The following is a 7,265-nucleotide window of genomic DNA, read 5'->3' as shown; positions in this document are numbered from 1 at the left end:
CCGGTCCTCGTTTCCGATTGAGGATTACTGCTTTTGACCCTGATAATCCCACGGGGCGGTGATCCCGATCAAGGATTAAATTTTTATAATCGGATCGAATATGATAAAATATATTTTAAAAATATTTATCAAAAAAATAGATGACCATATATATTTAGCATAAATATACGTATATTAAAATAAAAAATAAATAAATATAAAATATTTATAATTTAGATAAATATTGATTTTTTTTATGAATATTTCAATATATGCACGTGGTAGATGATGGTGATGGTCATATCATAATTTTTTTTATGTCAGTCCAACTATAAATTTTTTTTCCCAAATCAACATCATTCCTCCAATCACCAAATCTAGAGAGCATTTAGTAGCATGTAATCTAACATGATTACATATAATTTTATAATATTTAATCAGATTATACTATTTATTTCATCACTTTCACAGATAATCTGATTATCTTAAAAAGAGATAATCTGATTACCTAAGAAGAGATGGCTATATGATTACATATAATTTTGCAATCTCATAATCTTACAATAAAATAACTCAAGATCAAAATACCCCACTAAAATAAATTAAAATATATATTAAATAAATTATGGATAGTTTCAGTTGATGAAAATAAAAAAAAAATATAATGGGTGGTTCCGACCGGCAATGTCACCAAAAATAGTTGGATTTGAAATTAAGTTATCCTTATAGAAAATAGACAATAATCAATAAGTAAGGATGGAGGTGCTTTAGAAAAATTAGTTTATATTTTATGTAATTTAAATTATATACCAAACACTTCAATGTGGGATTCCGTGTTATTTTACAACAACATTACTGCACATACCAAATACTGTAATATAGAATTTTTATTATTTTACTAGATAATCATATTTTTCTACAATCACATTACCATAACAATATTATTTATATAATGCATCAAATGCCCCTCTAATTCACTAATAAAATATTTATTTTCAAAGTCAAGAATCCAAAATCGCTCCAAAATAATACTCTTATGCTAAAATTTGAGGATAAAAATATTTATTAAAAAATATATCAATATATCATTTATATATTATATCAATATTATATATATATATGATATTATATTGATAACATATTAGATTTATGATATATTATATAATAATATATTATTAATCATATTATTACTTAATGATTATTTTAAATTATAGTAGAAAATATTTTTGTATTTTATATTTATACAATAAAATTATTTAATATATTATTTTTATTTATCTTATTTTTTATCAAAATAAATATAGTATTAAAAATAATATATTATAAATATTAATAAAATATAACTCCATGGCAACGATTAATATATCTTTATATAATTAATAATTTATAGGTCTAATAAATATATTTTTATAAAATATATCAATAAGTAACATTTTAATAAATATATTAAAATTTATTATAATATAATTATATGATTAATAAATATTTTTTATATATTAAATTAAGGATAGTTTTGGTATTATATGATTAATGAGCTTGAATTTCTATAATATTAAAAATATAGTATGCTGAATATGGTAATCATAAATCATTGAAGATTAGGCTAACTCAGGATAAAGATCGTTGGTAATTTAAGATTATTTTGATGATTCTATTTAGCTCACCGAATGCCATCTAAAAATAATATCATATGCATGAGGTAGTATTCATTGCTTAAACTTTAGTTTGCAATAAGTTATAATACCGAAGTATGAGTTAAATCACGAAGCGTGCACGTAGTAGTGAATCTACCGAACTATTTTAGATAATTAAGATAATTTGTTTAAAACATAGAATCGACTAGGGTGTTATTTTTTTCGGTTGAAAAAGGCACAACTGCAACATATATGTGCATCTATAGGAGCATCATTTCATCCAAGGTACAGGACATCCATCTAATTATTTCTCCAATTTATGAGTTTTTGTTGGTTGGTTGGCATTGATTTGGAGGATGTTCTGGATCTTGTAGCATGCTTAATCATTTCAATGTGATGCTTTAGAATCAGCTACATTTCATCGTTACAACAAATTAATTTTATGCGGCCCAGGGATCTGAAATCCAGTACGTTCGCATACGACGTCATACTAAGAGACAGCGACGCTCCGATTGCATAAACGGACGGACATGATTGTGGAACAGACCAACACGGACGGACAGCCCTGTCCACCACCAAAACCCAACGCGCGCTTGCAAAGCATCGTATCTCGGTATACCAACTGTCATGACACGTGATCCGATAGGACCCACCGCCATCCGTGTTCTATAAATTAGACAATGTGGGGCTCGTGCCGCCACTTTGGGGTTCGGAGGGCGCGTTGATACTGGAGCGAGAGAGAAGAGAGGGAGTGAGAGACGAAGGAAGGAACGAAGGAGTCCTCGCACGGCCAAGCGGTGGAAGATAGGAGGGGAGGGTTTCGAATGGGTTTCCGTACTTCGTCTCTTTTTGGTCTCTCTCATCTCTTTTTTCTCTTTCCCTCCTTGAGTAGCCATCTATCTCCTATTTTCTCTCTTTTATCCGTCTCTTGGTCTAGCTACAGTGTTTCGATCAAATGCCCGAGGGTTTCTTGTCTCACTTCTTGTAATCTTGGTGGAAACTATCCGATTCTTGTTGCTTCTAAGCTTTGTGACCGAATGCGGTTTAATTCTTCTATTTCTTGATTCGTACGGGGTCAGTGTTGGTTTCGTTTCAACCGTAGACGGCGAAGGAGTAGAGGATCTTCATGCAGTGCTGGTGTCGATCCGGTACCTTAAACCGTTCTTGTTTCTTTGTTGCTTTTATTTTTAGTATTTTCGTTGCAATTACATCATCGCTTCAATTGTTTTAGCTAGGGTTTTGATCGACTGCTGGAGGGTTCTCATTTCTTGGTTTGCTTCTTTTATTTCTCGATTCGCAATCTTGAACTTGACTGGATGGGAGGTCGTCATGATGTTACGGGCATATTGAATCAATCAAATGCGTTTTTTTTTTTTTTTTTTTTAACTTATTTACTTCATCGTAATTTCCACTCTGCTTGTGGATGTATGACGAGTGCTGGTATCTAGAACTAATATGGAGGAAAATCTTTAACCAAGTAGGGAGGTCTGTATATGGTGAAATTAATGGAAGCATAATTTCCGGTGGAAATGTAATCAGTTCAGATTTTTTTTTCCTAAGTCTGGAGTCAGTAGATTTTGATAATGTTGCATCTTTTCAGTGCCTCTTGCTCTTTATTCTTTCTCGTAGCATCTTGTTGCAATTCTAATTATATATTGTCTTGTTCTATGACAGATCTATCTGTATAAGCTTTTTTTGCTGGTAATCTTCATGAAGAAATACTTCTGATCTAAATGATTGTTTTTTGCTTTCTTTTTGCTGGTATTTTCTCGTACTTTTTACAGATCGATTTGAATTTTTTCTGGTGTTGTTGGTTTATCCTGGAGCTCAGTCTCACCGACTGTTGGCTACTTCTCTGCTGATGGTCCTTGAGGATCAGGACACATTCTTGCATTGGTGGGTAATCTCATATTTCTTACTCTTTTACATCCTTGCTGAAACCCCCTTTATCTGTAATGGATTCAATCTTTTGTTGTTTTGCTAATCACAATTTTGGGAGGTTGCATAGAATCCTTATGTTGCACGTTCTTTCTTTCTTCCTTCCTTTCTTTAAAGTGCTTCACAAATTTCTTATTTCTTGTGAAATATTACTATGCTATTTGTTGAGGTGATTTCATTGTTGGAATGCATGAGTAGAATTATTGCATGCAGTATCTTTCTTCTTTCTGGCATTATTTTCTTTATTTGATGCTTTTTTTTTCCCTGAAAAATTGATTTTGTTCTGTTTCACTGATGTGTTCAGTCATTTCAATGTTGGATGACTTATTTCACAAAAGAATTTGAATGCTTGGATGGAATTTTTCTATTCCAGTTTCATTCTTTCTTTTTTTCGTGCTATCTTCTTTGCTCTTGATATATTCTAATTTCTCATACAGATTTGTTCTTTTGCTTTTTTACTAATACTTTTGGTGATTTTAATGTTTGGAGGCCTGAATGGATCTTGCTTTAACAAGCCTTTTTCTAGATCAACATCTTTATTTACGTATTAGTGTAAACCTTTCAAACCAAGGTTTCAAGTGCTGCAAGTTTTCTAGTTAATGGCATAGTGCTAGGGAACTGACTTAATTGTCGTAGGCATTTGCAGTCCAGATCTCACAAGGATCTGATAGTTTGAACTGGTGTTTGTGTTGTCAGATCAGATTATGTGATATGTGAATGTCTGACATGGTTGGAAGTTGTACGAGTAATTGGTGGCAGCAATAAATGGGAAGTGAAGAAGGATACATAAAATTGATCCCAGCATCTGGGACTAGGCTTCTTGGTTATGGTTTGTGGAAATTGACAGTGGATTGAAATTGGTAGTTTGGTGCATGGGTTTTCAGCTTGTGCAGTGAAGATGATATTTTTGTCGAACTTGCTTCCCCTTTTGCTTCTTTCTCAAGGAAAGTGTGATTTGTTCATTTTTGATTGGATATTATGTTTCTTTTGATTTGTTAACTTTTTTTTTTTAAAGTTTCCATTTATCTGTCCTTTTCCATAAGTAATCGTTGACATAGTTGATGCAGGATAGAAAATAAAAATCCAGAGTCCAAATAAAATTCTATAATCCAAATAAAAATAAATTTTCTAATTGCAAATAAAACAAAATTTTCTAATTTCTATAATTTTGTCTAACATAAGTATGCTTAAATTACTTATTATTGGATGGTCCTTTGTCAAGAGTGAAGTTGCTTATGATAATGTTGCTGATGGTGATATTTATTTGTATGCCATCCAGTGTCAGATTTCAAAAGTTTTCACTGACAGCAAAATAGCTATTAGAAGCTTTGATTTCTTCAAATGCTGATTAATTGTTTATTTAATGTATATGGTGCTTGGTCTGCATTTATTAGTTTGATTACTTTTTATTTACTTTGTATATAGATTGGTTCTGCCTGATACATTTGAGCTTGCATTGTTTTCATTGAGTTGGAATCTTGGTGGAGGAAGACTAATAGAAATGGAGAAATATGCATTTCTTATTATTTATATGATTATTGTTTATGTGCAATATCATACAAAAGAAGTTTTCCATAATTTTAATTTTTGGTTTTCATTACTTTCTGTTTTAATTATAAGGAATGACTGAGTTCTTTTATTATCTTAGAATGCTAAGTGAAGGGATAAAATGCTATTCTCATTGCACATAGTTTTAGAGTTTTACATGATGCCAATTACTCTCTCTCTCTCCTCTCGTCCAAATACGCGATCCCAAAAGCATCATCAGCTGACCAGATCACACCCATCCATCAAATATTGTTTCACCTTGACTACATGCATTACAATACCATTTATTAGTGAATGCCACTTTCAAAGGAGTTGTCTGCAACCATAATCCACATATGGTGCTTCATGCATAGCTCTTGAACTTGCTCAAAGCCTAGCTACTACTATTAACTGGATAATCAACCGCAAGTCTTGACTGAATCCAATCCTGAATAGGCAGAAGATTGACAACTGTAATGATGTATCCCTATGTCCAATTGAAGAAATCAACTTATTTGGGAAAGCGCCTCATTTTTGTGATTTTCAGTGAAGGAATGCTGCCTAACATTGTCATTCAAGGGGTCTCTAATTTGCATATACTGATACGAGCAGGTACTTTTTAGTATATTTTTTTAATCTCAAGGTCAAAAATGATATGGATTCTTGCAAATCTCATAAAAAGGACTACTTTGGTGATACTCCTGATTATTAAGACTCCTACTTTCCTGTGTACTGGTTGTTACAGTTGTCATGTTTTCGGTTTGCAATATGACAACCTTGTGAAGAAATCATAGACAGTCAAAGACATTATAGTTTAAGAGAACCCAAAAGCTCATAGATAATTGCTATGCAACCATTCAGGAGTCCTTTTCTTTTTCCTTCCTGATGACTTGACTCTGTTATGTCTAAGCAGTCCTGAATAGTCCAATTAAGCAAAATAGATCTCAACAAACAAATAGGGACTGAACCAAAAGCATGACTATGAGGTGTTTGCACATATGTCTATGAGAGCTACTGGTGAAGAACTGGAAGATTTGGACTTGAACTGAAATTTCATGGGTCCTATGATCTTTTAGGGCCTTCCAGCGTTCAATCTTCGCCTTGATTGACCTAATTTTTAATCGACCCATGCTTTTCTTTCCATAGTACTTGCTTAAAAACCAGTATTAAACCAAGAAGCCACCAAGTCCTCCAAAGAAAAAGAAATTTTGATTTGTTCAAAGATATTGTCAATTAACCACTTTCTTATCTCTTTAGAGAGCTAATAAGATGAAACAAAGCATGCATATTCTCTCTCCTATCAAGATTCTGTAGATATCTGATGCAGATTTCAGAACAAACACGCCAATATAAAGAAAGGAAGAACTGCGAGGGGAGTGACGCAGATGACTGACCTCCTGAGCCCACGAGGAGGGGAGTGGCATGATACGACAGAGGAAGCCGCTTCTTGGGCATCAAGGGGGGAGGAAGAGAGGTGGAATAAGTTGAGGAAGGCAAAGGATAGGTGCGAAACAGCAAGGGAGGCAGAAGGGGGGCAGCGGCAGCGGAGGAGTGGGAGAATGGATGGGATAGGAGGAAGGAGGAAGGGTGATCTTGGCTTTCTTCTTTGACTTTCCTCCTGCACCCAAAAGAAATCCAGAGTGAGTGTTTGTTATTTTTCTTTTGATAAATTAATTACTTGCTCGCTCTTTCTTTGGGATGCTTGCAACCTTTGTTGTGGGGCTCGTGAGGAAGAGCTGAGGTTTTGGGAGTGGCCATATGATAGTCCATTCGGCATTCCTTTCCTTTCGCCTTCCTCTTCCGCAGTCCGCTAATCACATCTGGTCCCTGATTTTCTCTCTAGAATTCTGGGACCTTGTGTATAACCAATGTTTAAGTTAGGTTGGGAGAAGGTTAGGAAATGTTCTCAAAGTCAGAGAGATAATGCTGATCTGTAAAGCTAATACTCTATGCATGGGACAGTACTTGTTGCTTAAACTTTAGTTTACAATGGAGTTATGATACCAAAGTATGAGTTAACTTAGAATTACTGAAGTGAATCTACCAAACTATTTTAGATGATCAGGACAAGTTTATCAATACGACCAACTCATAATGTTCTTTTCAACTGAATATGAGCATCTATATTCTATATGTGTGGTGGTACGATGTGTTTATCTGATCTCTCATTCACTATACCTTGTTAGT

The sequence above is a fragment of the Elaeis guineensis genome, chromosome 3, assembly GCF_000442705.2.
Source record: "Elaeis guineensis isolate ETL-2024a chromosome 3, EG11, whole genome shotgun sequence".
In the NCBI taxonomy this organism is placed as follows: domain Eukaryota; kingdom Viridiplantae; phylum Streptophyta; class Magnoliopsida; order Arecales; family Arecaceae; genus Elaeis; species Elaeis guineensis.
Note: the sequence above shows the minus strand (reverse complement) of the source record.